Genomic DNA, 20488 nt, shown 5'->3' with positions numbered 1-20488 from the left:
GTGTGTGTGTGTGTGTGTGTGTGTGTGTGTGTGTGTGTGTGTGTGTGTGTCTTTGCTGGGTTCCCAAGAGTGTTTGTTGGATTGAATCTGATCTTTTCTCTCCCAGGTTTTACTCTCCAGGGAGTTAGGAGTAAACTGGGGTAAGGAAAATTTTACAGTTTTCGAATGAGTAACAGCAGAGGGAATGCAATTCTTTAGGTTTCAGTTAATAAACTTTTTTTTTCTTTCTCTTTTAGTGAAGTCGCAGAACTTTCTCAGGAGATTGTGTAGTTGGGGAAAGTTTAGTGTGTACTTTAAAGTTCTGTTTTGACCTCAGTGGATGCCACTCTAATAGTGAGAAGTGGGTGGTGTTGCTTTCTGAAGCAAATTAGGATGAAAGAGGACCAAAGGCTATTTTAGGGTCTAAATTGTGTAGGATGGAATCCTTCCTGAGCGTCCCCTCTCCTTCCACAAGTAGTAATGCCAATGAGCAAAAATAGATTTGCATAAAGTTCTTTCGGTTGGGAGAAAATCTCTGTGAATGAAGTGTTACACACTTGAGGATGTGTTCTGTAACCTGCTTCCTTTCCACTACAGTGATATTAAAGGGGCACGTCTATATAGCACTTCTTCAAGAATCACAGAGATTTGCAAGTAGTAAAGCTGGTTAAAAAAATACAACAACCTCTATACAAGAGGTCAATGTTGCTAAACTCCTTAAATATGAATCAATAGGATTCACTTTCAGAGAAGGGAGGAGCCAATCATACCTTACACAGAGACACTGTCCAAATACTGATTTCCCTCAAATCAAAATGGAAAGATAAGGACAAGAAAGACTTAAAGTTGCCTCAGAGCACAGAAAAATTAGTTTGATATAGTAATCAAAATTCCCTTCATTTGTATGCTTACACACCTGAGGAATGTTAACAGACTAACACAAAACCCAGCATTTTCACTGGACGGAAAAGATCGAACAGGCATAAGCGGTTATGTTTTATGTGGTCAAGAATTATAGTTTAGTCTTCAGGGGAAAAAAAGGTTGATCATTACAAGCAAGTAAAGGGAAGGGACAAGTTGAGAAACTGCTGCTGCAACATGAACTCTTGTGTTTAGGGCAGTTAGTGCAGGTGACTTTGCATTTCTATAGCTTGACTAGTTTAAGGAAATACAAACTTCTTTTTATAGTTTGATAGTTTCACAGATAGTTCTATCATTTGTGTGCCAGGCATTTCCGACAAGTCAGTTTATCTCTCTTCCTTGACTTTTTTTTTTTTTGTCAGTCATTCACTGTCTGGAAATACCCAACTGGAATGACATTAATTTCATGTGTAGTATGAAGAACTTTGATGTGGAAAGTGAAACCACTGGACTTGATAGTTTTTTTTCACTCATATTTCTTGTAATCTATGTCAAGTTACAACATACCTTCAGTATTTTTACATGTTTACTATTCAAATATTATTAAGATTGAAAGTTAAAATACATCCTCTACCCCAACCCCCTAAATGAGGGTTTTATAATTAAGCCACCCATTGGAACTTGGATTACAATCACATTTTACATTCTGGTTATTAGCTTGTGTTATTAATCACTAGAGTTTTCTATGTTGTGTTAACATTTTGCTTCTTCCCTCTACCTCATGAAAGGTTTGTAACTAGGGTCAGTTGGTATTCTATTTTATTTTTTGTAACTGTTCTTTATTCCCTTTACTTTGTTGCATTAAAAATAGATTTAATTAGCCAATTTATGCTGGCATGTAACTAGCATTGGTGGTTTTTAAATTTTTCTTTCTGTGTAAAGACTTTGCATCTCTACTATCAAAGAAGAGACTTGATTAGTTCTATCTCAGTATCTCATGAGTTATGTAGGGTTTTAATTTGGCAGGCAGGAAAAGAAGCCAGTGAATTTAATTCCTTAAACTGTGGCTCTATTTCTCTGCATCTTTATTTGTAATTTGACAAATTAACCTATTGGATTTTTCAAATCCTGTATTCTTCTGTCTCCATCTAGACCCATGGGATTAGTTTAGTTGTCTGCAAAGTTATCCTAAAGCCTTAGGAGGTAATACTAGTGTTTATCAACACTGGACATCAGATGTATTAATGTTACTTTTAAATTAGCCAATAAGTATTTGAGAGCACTACCCTAGGTGCTGTGGGCAATGAGTCAGGGTGACAACCTCAGCTTTTGAGCTGCTTACAGAGTAACTGGGGAGACAACACAAGCATACACCTGAAACAATTAGAGAGGAAAATCTGACTTCTTCTATATCTACCTGTTAAGAAATGTGATTGGGGCATATGTGTTATGAAACCTATAGTATAGGTAGAAGATTTAGTGGTGGCTGTAGTATTTAGGTTAAGTTTTAGGGGAGAAAGAATTAATTTCCCTAAAGATAGCCTCCCAGATATCATCGAGAGCATTTTATGGGGTGGTACTTGCATTCTGTGAAGTTGATGACCACCATGGTCATATTCTTTTAAGTATTTCTTTTATATGGTAAATGAAAGAAAGTTCTGCAGTTCATCTCTTTGCTGCTCACTTCTGCCCCTCCCCCCTTTTTAAATGTATGTCTGCAGTTTTAACGTGAGGATTGTGGATGAAACATTATAGATAATCTTCATCACTGCTGACAAACTTGCCTAATAATTTATGCCACAGAACTTGGAAGCATGGCAGACTATATAACTTGAGGATGTCACTCCCAGGTTATGTAAGCATTTATTGACTTTTCTTTAGAAGTGTGTGCATGTGTGGGAAATTAATAGGTATTAGGGCTGTGACTCACTCTTATGAGGAAAGCTGGGAGATAAAGGAATGGTTGAGCAGAACCAGGCTGATAATGTCAGAATGAGCTTTTTAGTAAAAATATGCAGCCAAGTAAGAGTTTTGAATGAATGGAGAGAGACAGAATGATGTAGTGGAAAGAAGCAGAGGAATCAAGGAGGTCTGTGTTCTAGTTCTGAGCTCTGACACTATCTAGCTGTGTGATCCTGGGCAAGTCACTTTAACACTCTGGGCCTCTATTTCCTCATCTAAAAAATCATGAAATTTATTATGTGGCACAATGAAAAGATCATTGGATTTTTAATTATGGAAATTCAAATCCTTTCTCTTTTTCTTCCTTGAGATGTGATCTTACACAAAAGACCCTTACTGGGACAAAGTTCCCACACATGAGAACAAGTGGGTTGGACTGGATGATTTCTGATGTATTTTGCAGCTCTAAATCCATGATCCTATGAAGATTCTGTAATCTCTAAGATCTCCACCATATCCATGGTGCTTCGAGGCAACTTGGAGGTTATTCTAGATAGGAAGAACAAACAGGAATAAGCTGACAATTTGTTACTGAATTTAGAAGGGGGAGAGGGGCACAGATCTTCACACTAAATGTAGATGATTTAAACCTGGCAGCAGGTAAAAGAAAGCCAGGAGCAGGGTTTTTTTTTTTAATTTTCCTTAATTAGCTAGGAAAAATTGATGAGGTTAAAGTGGTAGGTGAGAGAGATAAGGGAGAGGGTATTTGGAAGCCAGAGTATCAGTAACAGAGTTAGAGTAGAACAATAGTATTAAATAACCAATGATGCAGGAATGGAGAGGAAGTGATGAATTACACAAATATTATAGTGACATTATACAAACAGCAATATTACCATTTTCTTGATGTGGGGAAAGAAGAAAAATGTGCAGTTAATTCTGAGTCATGTTATCTCTCATATCAGTTTCCTTTTCATTGCCAAAACAAGCAACTCTCTAGTTCAGGCACTTACCATCTTTTGCCTGGAAAGTTGTAATACTCTTCTAATTGGATTCCTTGCCTACATTCTCTTCTGTCATCTACATGTTACTAAGCTGCTCCACAAGCTTCTGGGGCTCCCTCTGTTCTTTTGGATGAAATACAAACTCCTCTGTCTGACATTTAAAGCCCTTCAAAATCTAGCTTTGACCAATCTTTCCAGACTTACTGTCCATCATACTTTCTCATCTACTCTCCAGTATATTGCCTACTGGTTGTTCCCCAGACATGACATTCCATCACCTTCTTCCTGTGTCTTTGCACAGCCATCCTTGGGATGCTATCATTTCTCACTTACTCATAGAATCTCTAACTTCCTTCCAAGATTTGCACAGGTCCCACCTGGTAACAGTGGCCTTTTCTGATTCCCCCAGATGTTATTGCCATCCCCTATGAAATTACTTTGTATTTACTCCGTGTAACTTATTGTTCCTTCTTGGTGTTTCCATTGTTCCCTTCTTCCTCCTCTCCCTTCCTCTGCACCAGGCCCTCTCCCCCAAGGTCCTTGATTTTTATTTTTTTGTCTTTTTATCCTAAGTGACTATCAGTAAACCTAACACATAGAAGGTGTTCAATAAGTGCTTTTTGAATGAAGGATTTCTAATTTGTAAACAATAGCAGTTTTTTGTTCCAATACTTCAGTCATCATGTTGCATTATGCTTCTGAAATGCAGAGAATTTATTTTGTCTCCTGTCACTTATGTACTCAGGTTTTTCTGTTCCATCTTTTACGCTGTATAACTTAGATTTTAGCTTTTAAATATTCCTTGTAGTCCTAGACCTGTGCATTCACTTACTGTTTTTTTTAGTTGCCAGTGCTGTACTGTTTCAAAACCAGGCTTCTTTGCCAAAAAAAATAAAAGTGCACTCATTTTGAGTTAAACAATGATAGTTTGTGGTTGGCTTTTATTTAGGTTAGTAGCTGATTCTATTCATTAAAATAAGCTAATAGGAATTCTTTTTCCTCTCTGTAATTTAATAAATAACACTGATTCAAAAACAAAACCAAGTATTTTAGGGGTATGTATGTATTTGTTTTATTAATTAAAAATCCAGTCATTTCTAAATGTACTATGCCCAATGAGACTGAACACTCCCTTTCAGCAAAGAAATAGTTAAACTGAAACAACTGATTGAGACCCTTTATGACAGTATATGTAACTTCCTGTCTCTATGGTCTCCTCTCCTAACCCTACCAGGAGGAGGAAAACCTATTTTATCTTCCTACCACTGAGATCAAAATTGACCAATCCAATGATACTGAATATGGTTTCCTTTTAGTACTCTTTTCATTTTTCTTACTGAAATCTAATCATATCTATCCCATTCTATATTTATGTTTGATTTTGTGAAAGGTCAGAGCCCTTTCTGTTACATTCTAACCTTGCTATCATCCATTGTATCAGCTGTCTCTGCCTTTGTATCACCTGAAAATTTGTGTACTTATGATATATCTACACATCTATATATATTCAGGTTGTTCAACCAGTTACAAAGTTACTTGCTACCTTTTCTTCCAACCAGCCTATATCTTTTCATTATATCTGTGATGATATCATGAGATACTTTTTTTCTGTTGCTTAGTAGAAATTAGCTGTCTTAGGTTTATCGAAGTTCCTTAATCTAGCAGTCTATTACACAGGAGTGGGAAACCTGTGGCCTTGAGACCACATGTGGCCTTCTAGATCCTTGGGTGTGGTCTTTTGACTGAGTCCAAGTTTTATAGAACAATTCCTTTTAGTAAGGGAATTTGTTCTGTGAAATTTGGATTCAGTCAAAGAGCAGCACTTGAGGACCCAGAGGGCCACATGTGTGGTGGTGAGGCCCCAGATTCCCCACCCTTGGCTAGTAACTGTGAAAAAAGAAAATGAGGTCTGAGGTTAGTTGATATTCTACCCTCAGGAAATCCATGCAGATTTATAGTGATCACCTATTTTCTTTATTTAAATTCTCACAAAATATTTAATAATCTGTTGTCGATTCTTCCCCAAGGTTGGATAGTATGTTCATCAAACTATAATTTGAAGAATTCATCTTCTTCCATTTTTTGAAAATTGGAACATTTGCCCATCTTTAGACTAAACCTCTAGACTTCTCTTTTTTTTCTCCTCTCTGATTTCAGAAAGACTGCCATTCATCAACTAATATTGCAAATAATTTCTCTACTCACTTGTAGAGGCTGGATCTTTACTAATTGAAACACTACTACAATATATCCACATCAATGAATTCTGCAAACCATCACTAGCTGCCTCTTCTCTTAAGATAAAGAAAGAATTCATTAGCTTGGCATTCCAGGCTGTTTGTAAGATGACCCTAACCTATTAAGACTGTCTTTTCTCCTATTACTCCTTGTCTCCAATCAAATGGAGCTAGATTGTATTTCCTGAACATTCCATATGATTTCTGCCTCTTCACCTTTGCTCATGCCATTTCCTCTGTCTTGAATGTTCTCCCCATCTTCATGTAACAAAATTACTTATCCTTTATGACTCTTACCTCAAATGTCATCTTTTCAATGCCATTGGAAGTACTTAATCTTACAATCCAAAAATCTTACAGCTAGAAAGAACCTTATAAGTCATTTAGTTCAACTCCCTTGTTTTAGAAATTAGGAAAATAAAGTCCAGAAGATGAAGTAATTTACCAAGTTACAGAAAGTTCAGATCTGATGACTTCTCATGTCTTTGAATTGCTATAGTACCTTTCTAGGACCACTAATAGGGCACACATCATTACTTTCTTGTCATTATAACTTCTTGTATTACTTATCTCTCTGATTAAATTGTAAACTCCATTGGGGCAAAGACTCATGAGCTACTCAGCTTAATATGTCCCATAGAACCTAATATAGTTTCTTGTATGTGGTAGATGCTATATAAATATTTGTAAAGCAAATGAGTGTCCTCCAATTCAGATAGCTCTTAATTGATCAAGGAATGAGGAGCAGAATTGAATAGAATGTGTTATGCTCATATTATATCTACAGTAGGATATATTATATAGATGTATGCTGTATACATAGTTTCCAAATTAAAAATCATATCCTATCCTAAAATCAGGAACATATGGTCTGATGAAGGATATCCACAAAGCCTTGTAGAAAGTAGGCTCTTTTCTTGATACCTGGATTACCCTGGAAAATCCAGGCTGCATAGTTGCCCTAGACCAGGGGTGGGGAACTTTCAGCCTCAAGGCTAGATGTGGCCTTCTAGGTCCTTGAGTGTGGCCTTTTGACTCAGTCCAAGTTTTACAGAACAAATCCTTTTGGTAAGGGGATTTGTTCTGTGAAGTTTGGATTCAGTCTAAGGGCAGCACTTGAGGACCCAGAGGGGCCCCATCCCTGCCCTAGACCACTACAGCATAGCCATCACAGCTTCCCTGTTAGTTTCAAGCATTTAACAAGCCACTTTGCTCTAGGTTTGCAGGTGTTAATGTCTAAAAGAGAAAGGAGAAAAAGCAAATAATAATCCTGAGGAGAATACTTCTCTAAAACAGTGAAGAGGAACAACATAAATGATTACAATAGACCATAATGCAACCTTATTCTTTTGTAACTTAATATTTTCTTAAAATAAACAGTCTGTTTCCAGATCCATTTCCTGCTTTTCTACCCTACTAGTCCCTCTTGTATTCCCTCCTTTCTTTCATCAAAACTTTCTCTGAGCAAAGTGTCCAGTGAAAACAGCAGTCATCTCATGCGTTTAATGTATCACTAGGAGAATCCGCATTTCAACAGGGGATTAAACTCTAGGAATGAAAGTCTAACCATGGAATTGTAAACACTGGTGGGTCAGATAGAAGAGATCTTCTCAAGGTAGAGGGACATGCTTTTGTTTTTCTGAAATCATATAACCATGAAATTTTGAGCAAATTCTTAATCTTCTCTGGGTGTTTATGCCCTCATTTTCAGTGTTATGGGGTTGGATTACATGTTCTCTTAAGGTCCCCTTCTGGCTCAACTATGCTATGTTTCAGTTATTTTTCTATGGATGTATATGACAGTAGTCAATGTTGACTATATGTGTAATGGTCTTAGGGTTATAAATTTAGAACTGGAAGGGATGGGATGGTACAAGCTATTTTGTCCACCCAGTTATTTTACAGATGAGGAAACTGAGGCTCAGAAAAATTAAGTGACTTCCCCAAGGTTGAATAGGTAGTAAATGACAGAGATCGTCTAAGCCCTACCTTTCCTTTCCCTCTCATTTTTCCTGTGGTATCCATTTTTCCTACCTTGGACCTCTTTCAGAAGTACCTTCCCCACTGTTATATCACTGATTTTTAGAAAGAGTGATAAATCCTAGATCTGTTCATTTAAAGGCTCAGCAGCTTGCCTGGCTTTGTCTGTGTCGTACTTTCATTACTACTTTGGAAGACAGAAAGATGGTGTGTGGCCTTCCAGTAAGAATCATGTTCAGGGGTAGCTAGGTAGTACAGTAGATAGAGCATTGGCCCTGGAGTCAGGAGGACCTGAGTTCAAATCTGGCCTCAGACATATAACACTCCCTAGCTGTGTGACTCTGGGCAAGTCACTTAACCCCAGTTGCCTCACAAAACAAACAATAACAACAACAACAACAAAAAAAAAAAACAAATAAAAAAGAATCATGTTCACATATGCAAAATGTGTCTAATAAGGATTTTTAAAAAATTAGTGGGAGTTAGGAGTTATAGTCTAGGGTGTAAGTAAATTGTAGTATAAGATATAAATAAGTGGAAAGATAGTTTAAAAATCTGTCATTTCTGGAAGGGGCTAACATTGAATAATAGCACCATTGCAAGAATAGCTAAACAGGAGACTAAGGAACTTCAAAAGTTCTTTCATTCATGTTGAGTAAGAATGATGTTGCATTTCTAGATTTCTATACCACTTTAGGGATTACGAAGTGTTTCCTCCTAGTAACCCTGTGAGGCAGGCATTACTAGTACTCTTTTGATTTAGAAATGAGGAAACTGCTGAGAGGTTAAGCACAGTGCCTGGCACATAGTAGGTGCTTAAAAATGCTTGTTGACTGTTGATTAAGTGACTTTAGTCAAATCAAGACTTAGCCAGGGTGACCTAGCTAGTAAGTGACTGAAGCAGAATTTAACCTAAAGTCTTCTGATTTCCAGGCTAGCACCCTTTTAGCCCTATGCTACTCCTTCCACATGGACTTACTAGATGCTAGATGGTCTTCATGAGCTGCTGTAGCCAACAGAGTCCATCCTCTGAAGGCCAGGTTTCTAGTGATTAGTTTTTGGAACTTAAGTAGGCCAGGTCCATACTCAAAGCCTCTGCTGTCACTGACGTCAGGACTCCAGAGTTATTTCTATATCCTGGAGGAGGACTTTAGTGGAAGAGATGACAAAAACCATACTAGTACCAGAGGAGTTGGTTAAAAAATAGTAATGAAAATTGATTTCCCAAAGAAACACTTGCCTGAGGTCTTTAAAAAATTGTTTTGAGAGATCTTGAAAAGAGGATAAACAAACAAACAAACAAACCAACCCACAACATGGAGTGCAGGACTAGAAGTCAAGAAGACCTGAATTCAAATCCTACTTCAGGTACCTACTAACTATATGACCCTGGGTAGGACTTGTATGTCACTTTTTCTATGTTTTGTTGTGCCATTGTAGTACAATTCCATGAATTTATGCAGGCTACCATTATACTTTTAACTATTAGCTTTAAAAAAGTACTATCCAAGTTAAACTGTCATACTTATATTATCAACTGTTCCTTCCCCCACCCACTTTGTAAAACTATGTATGTATTAAGATTATCCTTTCTTGTTGTCCCATTAAAGTTAATAAGGTTTGGGTACTCTATTTGTATGTGCTGTTATACTATCCTTCCACACACACATACATATACACATGTATGTATGTATCCTTTATTAAATTATATTCTAATGGCTCATTGTGGCCTAGCAGTGACTCAGGACTTTCAAAAGCTAAGTCAATAGAGCTTACACTTTTGTCTTGTAAAAATTACCTAACTGGAAAAACTTTGATAATGATTCCAGAGTGTCTAGCAGTGATGCTACCTATCTTCTAAAAGGTAATAGACTCAAGGTAAAGAATGAGACATTCAGTTTTGGACATGATCATTGTGGGAATTTGTTTTACTTAACTATGCATATATTTGTTACAATGGTTTTCTTTTTCTTTTTTTTTAGTTGGGGGAAGATGGGAAGGAGACAAAATTAATCTTTAACTGGAAAAAGTGAAATATAATAAAAATTACATTAAAAACAAGATTTTGAGGACAGGCCTGGTGAAAGACTCAAGTCCAAGGACCTGCGTTACTAAGTTCAGAAAGGCTCATCAACTAATGATTTGCCACTAGATGATGAATGATGTTTGGCCTCAGTCTCTCATGGAGCATTGTGGAGAAGTGACCTTTGACAGTGGAGGGAGTACCAATATTAGTGCAATCCTGAATTTTTTTTTAAAGCAAATTCTGCCAGGGGATAAGTATTTGCCTTCTAGCTTAAATTCTGACCACTCAGAAGTATGCTTTTCTTTATAGAAAATTTGTAAAATATTTAGATTTATACAAACGTTTATCTGTTTGGGTCCATTATTTGTTTTAATAGATGGTCCTCTTTGTTCTCTTACAAATGATACCTTGTCTAATCTTAGTCTTTCAGTAACCGTTTACTGAGTGCCTGTATCAGAAATGTTATTAGTTTGTTAAGCTGCTTAAGGGTAGATACTGTAGAACATTTTATCTTTGTATCATCAGTACCTAGCACCATGTCTTTTACAATCTGTCCTTAATGCTTTTTGAATTGAGTGCCTACTCTACCTTCTAAAAAACTTCCTGTCCTTTAAGACTCACTCGGCTGAAATCCCACTTTCTCCAAGATATTGTGCTGTTAACCCCCATCAAAAACGATTTGCTTCCTCTGACCTCATATGTTTCTTTGTCTCTCTTGTGTGCTTATATTTTTGAATTTTCATTATTGTATGGTTGTGATATATTTTTATGTTATATTTCCTCCTCCCCCCAACCCCTCCCCTCAGACTGAAATTAATTTGTTAAAATATAAATAGTTGTCAGGATGGGAGAGGGTATATGGGGAAGGAAGGGTTAATGTCATTCCACTTTGATTACAAAGGTATTAAACAAAGACAAGAACCATGGGGAAATGATAGTGCCAGACACCTGGGGTGAATGAAATAGGTGTAGTCCAGTATTTTTCCCATTAGACTAAGTCAGGAGACCTGAGAGCAAGGACCATTTCTTAATTATCTTTGTAAAAATCCCAGCATGTTACTTTTAGGATTTTAGAGTGGGAAGGAACCTCAGCAATTTAGTTCAACTTTTTCGTTTTGTACAGGAAAAAATTGAGTCTCAGGTTAAATGAGCTGAGATCACACAACTTGTTAAGTGCCAAAATGGAACCTAGAGCCTAGGGCTCCTGACTCTGGGGGCAGGGATCTTTCTCTTAGCCAATATTACTTAGTATTAACCTGCCTATTATTACGGATACTTAAAGGAATAATGGAAATGAGATTATTTAATTCCATTTAGTTGTGCTACTAGGTAGAAATAACCTCTGCTTTTCTTCTTGTTCTCTGCTAATTGCACTTAATTTCCTTTTCGATAAAATCAAGATCATAGGCTTATAAATCTCAAGCTGGAAGGGAACATCTAGTCTGTCTTCCTCAGGGTCATTTAGTCCCATCCCCTCCTTTTACAGATGAGGAATTTGAAGCCCAGTGAAATTAATTGACTTACCCAGGGTCACAACAGGTAAGCAAGGGGAAAGTCTAGGATCAGAATGAGGATGGTAACACTTGTACCATTGATTCCACAGGATTATAAAGAAAGTATTTTGCCAAAGTGTAGCTCCTATCATTGTGACCTAATAATCACCTATATGACTTTCTCATCATTTTGCCCTTTTATTTGGTAGTTCCAGCCAGTGACACTGAATAGATGATCACAACTTCACATGTTCATTCTTTGAAGGGACCATGCCACATAGTATGCTTTCCAGGAATGCATTTCATTGGCACACCAGGAACGGCTTTCATTCCTGTTTGTCTGTGGGGGTTGGGCACCTCCCGGTAGTTGAAATACTTTACAGCATGTGAACTTACATTCTGTCTTTTTGCCAAGGAATTCAAGGCAGGTCTTAAAGTTTTGTTCTCCCTAATGATACTTCTTAGTGAGAGAGAAATTTTAGGATGAAATGAAGAGGGAAGGAAATGAGGGCACAAAAAAAAGACGATGTCAGAACTAGGTTTACTAACAATGTAAGTCTAACATTTTGTCCATTAGACTGACTTTAATTACCTCAGGTCAAATCAAATCAAGTTTCTTTTTCTTTTTGGAGGCGATCTGGGTTAAGCCATTTGCCCAGGGTCACACAGTTAGTAAGTATCTGAAGTTAGATTTGAACTCAGGTCCTTCTGACTCCAGAGTCAGTGCTCTATCCACTGTGTCACCTGGCTGCCCCTCAAGTCAACTTTCTTAAGTGTTCATTATATGCCAGTCACTGTAATAAGCTCTGGGGATACAAATACAAACAAAAAAGAAAGATCTGTCTTCAGGGAGCTTACATTCTAATGGAGAAAAGAAAGGGAGTTGAAAAATTGAAAAAAAAAAGAGGTGGGGGTGGATGGGAATGAAAGGTGGCTGGTCTGAGCTCTTCTTCAAGATGGAAGTTCCAGGAAAAACTTACCAATGGGAAAGGGGTTTCCAGGGGCATTGGGAGAAGGCATTACTAATTCCCCATTATTCTTGTCATTATTTTATACTGCTTTGTCATCAAAGGGGAATGACATTAACCTATTTTTTCTTATTTTCATGTAAATAAATGAATTTCAGTGCATAAAATATTAAAACTTTGGCTTCTTTGTCCATTAGTTTTTAAGGTCTCCTCATATTATTAGAAGTGGCATGCATTTTGTTCTGATTATGCTTTTTTTGGCCTATTATTATTTCATAAAGATATTTTCATGTTTCTTGATAGTACTTGTAATGGTAATTCTTAATTGCATTATATCACCTTATTACATTAGAGTACCCCAATTGATTTGTCCATTCCTCTATCTTGCTTCCAGTTTTTTTCAATTAAAAATAATGTTGTTATAAAATCTTTGAATAGAGAGCTTTAAAAAAGAAAAAGCCCAACACTCGTAGTATATTTCTAACAGTGGATTATTGAGCACCTAGATGGCACAGTACATCAAGTGCTGGGGCCTGAAGTCAGGAAGTTCTGAGTTCAAATTTGGCCTAAGATACTTAAGAATAATGTGATCCTGGGCAAGTCATCTAACCTTTGTTTCTCTCATTTTTCTCAAATATAAAATGGAATGATAATAGAACTTACGTTGTTGTGAGGATCAAATGAGATAATATTTTGTAAAGCACTACTTAGCACAATGCCTACCACATTGTAGGCAGTATACAAATGCCAGCGATGATGATGTTTATGATTATTTATGCAACTTTTACTACAGATTGTCAGATTGCAAACTACTAGAATCTTTCTAGAAAGCAATTCTTCCTGCAATGAATACATTTATTTCTTAGAAATACCACCAGCATTGAGTTTTATAGCTTTTAATTTTGCCAAATTAATAAGGTATTATCTCAAAGTTGTTTTAATTTTCAAGCAATTATTAATAATTTGTATTTTTCTCTTGTGCAAATTTGTTTATTTTTATACTTTGACTAACTAGACTGGCAGTTACCTTTTAAAATTTCAACAGCTCCATCTATATTTTAGTTCTCAAGTTTTATCTGTCATGTTTGACATTAACTCTTTTAAGTTTTGTGGTTTAAAAAGTCCAGATGGAGGGTATCTAGGTGGCGCAGTGGATAGAGATCTGGCCTTGGAGTTAGGAGGATCTGAGTTCAAATCCAGCCTCAGACACTTGCACTTACTAGCTATGTGACCCTGGGCAAGTCACTTAACTCCAATTGCCTCACCAAAAAGCAATAGATAAATAAATAAAAAGTCCAAATGGTCTATGAATATGAGTTGCATTTATTCTTGGGTTGTCAGGCATGAAGTAAATCTTACTGTGTTTCAGTGTCCACTTGCTACATGTAGGGGAAAAGAACTCTATTGAACCTTGGATGTAAATCCACCCTTCTTTTGGTATTCATTATAGCATTTAGAACTAGAAGGGGCTTTCCAGATTATGTACTTTAACCTTCCCTCACTTGAGGAAACAGATACCCATCCAAACAGGTTAGGTGATTTGCCCACGGTCATGCAGGTAGTTAGAAAAAGAGCTGGCCCTTAAACTGAGGTTTTTTGTATTTAGCTTGATTTCATGGAGAATTTTAATTTTTAATGAGCTCAGTCTTGAATAAACTAAACCAGAATCAGCAATTTCTATTAGGGCAGAGAAGAAGGAAGTAAAGAGGAGGTTGGAATGCTATGTGTACCGGTCCTCTGATTTCATTTGCATTGATAATTTTGACTTGGTACCTTCCATTTGGGTTTGAGGAAGGTTGGATCGCATATGGCAACCAAGCAATACAGAACAGAATGGAAGAGTCCATGGAGAAGGGCAAGTACATAAAAAATGTGGTTTTGGTGGTAGCAGTTGAGTAGTGTGGTCAGGGCCTGGAGTTGACTGACAGAACATCTTGACATACTACATGTTGGCACATAGAGCTGAGGGTAATTGACTCTTGTTCCAAACTTCTTGCTTCAAAGAATAAAGCAGTAAGGAATTAGACAATGTGATGTAATGGAAATAAAAGTGCTAAGGACTTTGTTCAGTTACAGGTTGAGCTAGAGGGCCTCAGAGTTTCTATCCAACTGTGATTTTATGTCTGGGATTTAGAGTCTGGCTCTGCAGTTTCTTATTATCTATGTGATATTGGGCAAGTCACTTTCTCTTTCTGCAGTTCAGTGGCCTCATCTGTAAACTGAGCCAGGTTCAATTAAGTGATCTTTATCATTCCTTCCAGCTCTAAATCCTGTGATCCTATGAAATCATTCCTGAATTCAGGATTTAAAAGTGTTTCAAGGGTGTGTCTGTTCTGGACACTTCCTTTGAAAGGTTTAGGAGTAAGCATAGAGCTGATTGCTTTTGATTCAGGCATCTTCCTTTTTGATTAGTGAGACACAAGGTCTCTGATGGTCTTGGTGCTTTTGTCAGAAGTCCGTAGCTGATTCGGAAAGCAATTTTCCTCTCTCTCTGATCCAAAATAAATATCAGGAAGCACTATTATGGATGGAGGACAAGAAACCATTCACGTGGGTTCAAGTTATGTCCTGCTAGTGAAGGTTAATGCAGGTCAGAAACCTTTGAGTGGGCCTCCTGCAGGCATTTTATTAAATCAGTCAAGTAACTGAACTTCTAGAGATAGAAATATAAACAAACGTACTCCACATGATTGGATGCTGATGGAAAGTATGGGAAAGCTTGCCAACTGTATCTGACCTGTTTAGAAGATAACTCTAAAGGGAAGCACCCTGGATATTAGACCTGCTTTGGAAAAGGCATTGTGTTCTTGATGAAACATACTGCAACCACATCATTGTATATGTCTGAAGGAGGATTCATGCTGGGGAGTGGTTAGAGCAGTATACACTGATTTCTATCTACTATTTTTATCTCATAATGAGCCTTTGCTTCATGTTATTCCTTTTGCCTAGGATGCCTTCCTTAGTCCTCTTGATTCTTGAAAGCCCAATTCAAATGCTACTGTAATCTCCTCAAGCGCTTCCTTGACTTCTCTGTCCCTTTATTTAGTAATAACCTTTCTCAAACCTCACATAACTTTGTGTTATGCCTTGCTAATGTACCTATCATGTGATGTGTTTGATTCTGGGAACCACAATTTAAGAAAGTTGTTGATAAGCTGGAGGGTATGTGGAGGAAGACAACAAGCAATGTTTAAATCATCTACTATATTCATGAGGGCCTGTTCTAAGCCTTGGGATAAAAAGACAGATGTGAGAGGGTTCCTACATTTTAAGGGGGGGGGGACATTCATACATAAAAATATGCATGATATATGCAAAATGAATATGAACTTGTTTTAGGTACTCACAAATATTAACAATTGGGTGAATTTTGAAAGGTGAATGAGTTGAGTCTTGAAGGAAACAAGGGGTTCTGAGAGGAATGGGGAACAGCCAGTACAAAGACACAGAGATGAAGATGGAGTGCTGTATGTGAGGAACATTAGCACGGCTGAGCATGGCTCTGTTGCAGAGTGTGTGGAGGGGAGCAAAGTGTAAGAAGCCGAGGAAGGGATCAGGTTGTTGGAAACATTTAAATGTCCAAATGAAAGGTTTATATTTGATCCTAGAGGTAATAGGGAGCCACTGGAGTTCATTGCCCATGGGTAGAGCTAGGTGGTGAAATGGATAGTGTCAGGCCTAGGACTCATTTTTCTGAGTTCAAATCTGGCCTCAGATACATACTATCAATATGACCCTGGACAAGTCATTTAACCCTGTTTGCCTTAGTTCCTTATCTGTAAAATGAGTTGGAGAAGGAAATGGCAAACTGCTCCAGTATCATTACCTAGAAAACCCCAAATGGGGTGACAAATTAGACACAACTGGAAATGACTGAACAACAACAAGTGGTTCATTGAGTGATATAGTCAGATCTATGCCTCAGGAAAATCACTGTGGCAGCTGTATGGAGGATGCTTTGGCTTGAGAAATCTGGGGTTGAGACACTAAATAAGAGGCTATTGAAATGGTCCAGGTGAGAGAGTGTCTGAATTAATGTGGTGGCTGTGTGAGTGGTGTGAAAATTACGTTTAACCAGAAATGTCACAGAGACAGAAACAACAAGATTTGACAACAGATTGGATACATGGATTAAAGGAGAGTGAGGAGTCAAGAATGACATTGAAATTTCAAAGCTTTTGACTGAAAAAATGGCAATGTTGAGGTTTAGGGGGACTGGGACCCTGAAATAGTGATGCAGGTCCTGCCTTGAGTGAATTCAACTCAAACCTTCTTTCAGCCAAAGACAAAGTTTATAAGAATACAGTTGGGGTAGGCAAGATTTTAGGAATTTCAGCATTGTCCAGACTCAGTAAGGAATCTGAGCATTTGTAATGCTTGTATGGACAAGCAGGCCAGATTGAATCTGAGCACTTTAATGGAGGCAAGATGGGCCTTCTATACAGTGATCTAGGAGTAGCCAAGTAGTTTGGGAACAAAGAAGGGGTCTAGATGGAATTAAGGGTGGGAAGTGGCCAGTGTGTCCATTGGGGTGTCCATGGAGGTAACAGACAATGAAGGGCTAGACTAGGTTAGAGGTAACAGAGAATTGGGAGATTGGGAGTAGGCCACAATGAAAGGCCAGTTGAGAGGATTTCTAGGATGGGTTGACCTTAGGTGAGTGCTTGAGACCTGACCATGTGGGAAAGTCCAGGGCTTTTCCTTTTTGGGGTCCAGATCCCAAAGTCATAGTCTTTTCCTTTTAGGGGTTCAGATCCCATCCCCATCGTTAGTACCCTCACTTTTCCTCTGGTTTACTTCTCACAAACAAGGTATTCTTCAACTTTTCTGCCTCTACTTCTGATTGGTTGCTTTTTCCCAGTATCTCCAATTTAAGGAGGATTCCCAGGCCACACATCTTATCTCTGGACTTTCTCTGTCATGCCTCTGTATTGGCATCTCTTTTTCCCTCAACCCCTATCCCTACCCCCCTTTTCAGTTTCCTTTTATGTATTGTCACCCCCTACTAGAATGTAAGCTCTTTGAGGACAGGAAATGCCTTTTTACTTGTATGTGTATTCCCAGTGTTTAGTACAGTGCTTGGCGCATAAGTAAATGCTTAATAAGTGTGGGGCCTGGAATTTAACAAATGGCAAAGCAGAGGCAATTATTCAAGCAAGATGTCCTGTTTTAGCAGAGGAATGCAACCTGGTAATGGGGAGATATAGGCTTGCCTCCATTTTGTGCATAAAGACCAGGAGTGAGAGCTGGCTGGAAGGTTTTAATCTCTAGAAGGGTATATTCCTTCTGATTGTCCTGACAGCACATCTTTGGGAACTCCTCTAGCAATCCTGATGGGTGGATATTTTAATGAGAAGTAGGACGAGTTCACAAGCTCTTCCCTCATTGAGGGGTAGAGTGGGTGGAATGATCAGGTGAGCTGATCCCTACCACTTTACTACAGCTAAGGAAAATGGCTTTCAAATGTAACTGACTTTCCCCTTTCTGGCACTTAAGAAATGGAACTTTAGCTGGTTTATGAAACCCAGCAAGTTATTCTCTTGTTTAATTGGTCCAGTTTCTTTCAGTATGTGATGTCTTGGCTATTGGGCCAGTCTCTTGACAGACTGAGTCAAGCAAGGTTGATCCTTAGGGTTTCTGCTTCTAATGGCTCAGGTGGTTTCTGTTACTCTGGTTGCTGAAGGAACCTCTGACTTTTCCAACCTTTTATTCAATCAATAAACATTTATTGCCTACTATGCACAAGGAACTGTGTTAAATGCTAGGGATACAAAAAGAGACAAATAATAGTCCTTGCCCTCAAGGAGCTCACAATCTAATGATGGAAAGGTTCATTCCTGATTCATTCCATAAGTACAACATTACTCAAATCCATTCCTTTCTCTGCTCACATAGCTACCACCTTAATGTTGGACTCCTTCACCTCTTACCTAGATTATTGAAACTACCCACTAATTGGCCTCCCTGACTCAAGTCTCTCCCCACTCCAGTCCATCCTACATATTGCTACCAAAGTAATTTTCATTAAGTTCAGATCTGGTCATATGACTCTGGCCCTACTCAACCAACTCTAGAGGTTCCCTATTACTTCTTGGATAAAATATAAACTCCTTTTTAGCTTTTAAAGCCCTATACAATCTGGTCCCAACCAGCCCCATTGGACATTATTTTCCCTCTTACTCTCTGTGACTCACCTAAACTGGAACGCCTTTGCATTGGCCATCCCTCATACCAGAAATGCACTCCCTCTTTATTTTGCCTCATAGAATTACTCTCTTACTTTAAGGTATACTTCAGGTACCATCTTCTGCATTAAACCTTTCCTAATTTTCCATCTTCCCCCAACTGCTAGTTCCTTCCTCCCAAACTATTTATTTGGCTGCTCTGTACATATTTAAACATATTCAATTTATGTTTATGCTAAGTGTGTTTTTATATATACTTTTTGACTCCCCCATTATATATAAGTTCACTGGGAGTAAGGGATAGTTTGATTCTTTCTGCTTGTATCTCCAGTGCCAAATACATTGTAGGTGCTTAATCAATACTTGTTCACTGATAGTTTCAGTTCATCCAGAATATTTGCAGGCATTACAACTTGGATCCTTTAATTTTTATATGTGTTATCTATTTTACTAGACCAGTTTACTTCTGTCCTTTCTTCCCCTATGGTGAATTTAATGGTGGTAGGTCAGGTGCCATCAAGATTAGGATCCATAAATATAAATAATTGCTATTAATTTGCAGACTACTCTACTTATTTCTTTTGTTGTCAGCTAGGTTCATTGTGCTTCAGGCAGTGGTTGGTGGGCTGTATTCCAGAGTTCATCTGATTTGTTAAGATGCAACACATGGCTCAGTTCTAAGCCTTGGTTCAAAATTTAGAGTTCAGGGATAATGAATTGAGGGAAGAGAAAGATGAGGTGGAAAGTCAGATGCAAATAAACCTACCCCAATGAAATTAAAAGTTGCTTGTGTTGTCAGTAATACAGGAACTTTCCACAGACAACAACCAGTATCTTGTTAGTATGAATGGGAAAGGACAGCTTTTCAAAATTCAACAGAATTGTTAGATTCAGTGTTGACCCCAGTTTAACTTTGTTTAATGGATTCCTGTTTATAGGTTTTCATTTTGACCAATTTTCTTCTGTTCTGGTTCTCTTTAACTATTCTCTCCCAACCTTCTCCCCCTCCCCCGCTTTTTTATTCAGAACGTTGGATTCTCTGTAGTTATTAGAAACATACAACTTTGTTCATCTGGCTATTGGTGCTGAGCAGAAAAATTTGACCTCCTTTCCTTATGACTCTTTTCCTCATATTAGTGGAATTCATTAAATTTACCTTTTTGAAAAAAAGTAATTTTATTTTCAGTTCTGAATTCTCTCTTTCCTTTCTCCTCTCCTTTATCCACTAAGAAGGTAAGAAAAGCAAAACCCATTTTATATGTGTGTGTGTGTGTGTGTGTGTGTATGTCTGTATTTAGTCATGTAAAACAAATCTCTGCATTAGCCATGTCAAAAAAAAAAAGAAAGAAAAAAGAAAGGATTTCAATCTGTACTCTGAGCCTATCAGCTCCCTATTTGGTGGTGGGTAGCATAATTTATCTCTAGTCCTTTGGAATTGTGATTGATCATTGTTCAAACTTACCTTTTACTGACTGATAAAATGGTCATAAGGACGAGTCTTGATTCAATTAATTTTCTTCAGCTGTTCTACTTTGAAATGATTTTTAACAAATCAATAGTAGATCTATTTTGCATTTTTAAACCATCTTCATCTTGGGATTTCAAAGCTCTTTGTAAGCATGGCACATAGCTTTTTGATGACTGATTGAAAGGTACCATAAAAATCCAAGGAAATAAATAAAACGGGAAACATTTTACATTGGAAAGAACAGAGGAACAGAGCTCAAGGTCATACAGTTTGTGAGAATGTTAATCTAGTTCTAAATTCAGCACTTTGTTGTTGATTTTATGCAGTTTAAAGTCTGAATCCTTAGATACACTTGTATAGTTTATTATTTTTAATTATATAA

General features: G+C 37.6%; 1 protein-coding gene across 7 annotated transcripts in view; it reads left to right on the top strand.

Moving 5' to 3' along the window:
• Window positions 1–20488, top strand: part of LOC114045805 (glycerol-3-phosphate dehydrogenase, mitochondrial) — a 197641-nt gene that overhangs the window by 1632 nt on the left and 175521 nt on the right. The window contains exon 1 of one of the 7 annotated variants that reach the window (XM_027865988.1): window positions 119–140. The exons of the other annotated variants lie outside the window; for them this stretch is intronic. The gene's annotated coding sequence lies outside the window, so the exon portion shown is untranslated. Of the gene's footprint in view, window positions 1–118; window positions 141–20488 lie in introns of those variants that run through there. 7 annotated transcript variants of the gene reach the window in all.

The sequence above is a fragment of the Vombatus ursinus genome, unplaced genomic scaffold, assembly GCF_900497805.2.
Source record: "Vombatus ursinus unplaced genomic scaffold, bare-nosed wombat genome assembly UNPS02014779.1, whole genome shotgun sequence".
Classification (NCBI taxonomy): domain Eukaryota; kingdom Metazoa; phylum Chordata; class Mammalia; order Diprotodontia; family Vombatidae; genus Vombatus; species Vombatus ursinus.
Note: the sequence above shows the minus strand (reverse complement) of the source record. Positions and strands in the feature narration are given on the sequence as shown.